Below are 1,142 nucleotides of genomic sequence, written 5' to 3'. Positions count from 1 at the left end.
AAGGGAGATAAGTCATCAAGTGTCTCGATTATGGGGTGACAATGGTTCATTAAAAGGGTTTTACATAATGAACTGATCACGTGGATCAGTTCACCTGATACCAGCATAACAATTATATTGAAGATGTTATCAAAATGCCTTTTAAGTATATCCATGTTCTAACACCAGGGTTTTAACTCAACACATAAATTGATAAATAATACACCAAATTGCAAGGCAAAACCTAATGCTTCAACAAAATAGACTAAAAATATAAAGGGATTCTGAAACCGGTACTTAAGCAATTTGTCTGTCACAATGTTTTCTTGAGTAGTGAGTACAGTTCAACCTTTTTCTGTCTACTACTTGCGGAGAATCAATCAGTATGTACCATAGGCATTACATGCTTGTAACAAAAACTAATTGGAAGAAAATAATCAACAGAAATTAGCTTTTTCCTTCTTCTTTTTCTCCCACTTTGTCCGGGGGGGGGGGGGGGATTTGTTAATCAATAATCACCTTTCGTAATCATGCAGCAATATCTACATCAGTGAATTACAAATAATAAACCTTCGTAGATAAGAAGCTTGAAAAATCAATCCAATAAAGTTCAAACAATCTTTGATTTAGAATGCTAACCAACAATCAAGGCATATGAAAAAGACGAAATTCATTGATTTCACCAATATACAATATTGAATGTATTTTGCTAATATTCATATATATATATATATATATATATATATATATATATATATAGACTTATTGTTTCTCAAGCTGCTTGAGATAGTCTTATCTCCGATTACTAAATCAAAATCATATAAAGATGAATCAATGGTGATAAAAGAAGAGAGAGAGAAAGAGAATCATAACCATTCAAAGGTGAATCAATTAATATAAGAAAATAAATAAATAAAACGACGTAATTTTGAAGTAGCCGGAGATAAACTTATCTCAAGCTGCTTGAGAATTATTTTTTCTATATATATATTAAACAATAATTTGTTTTGCAGACCACGGATTAGGTAAAAAAAATCTTGCTTAACGTGAGATCAGGAATTAGTCGATGCTGACATATACATAAAAATAAATTAATGTATGATAGGTTACATTAATTTGACAGGAACTTATCAATTAGAATGTCGAAAAATAATAAATAGGAA

Source organism: Gastrolobium bilobum, unplaced genomic scaffold (assembly GCF_033153095.1).
Source record: "Gastrolobium bilobum isolate Gb01-03AN ecotype WA unplaced genomic scaffold, APGP_CSIRO_Gbil_v1 utg3593, whole genome shotgun sequence".
In the NCBI taxonomy this organism is placed as follows: domain Eukaryota; kingdom Viridiplantae; phylum Streptophyta; class Magnoliopsida; order Fabales; family Fabaceae; genus Gastrolobium; species Gastrolobium bilobum.
The sequence above is the reverse complement of the archived record's forward strand: the minus strand, read 5'-3'. Positions refer to the sequence as shown.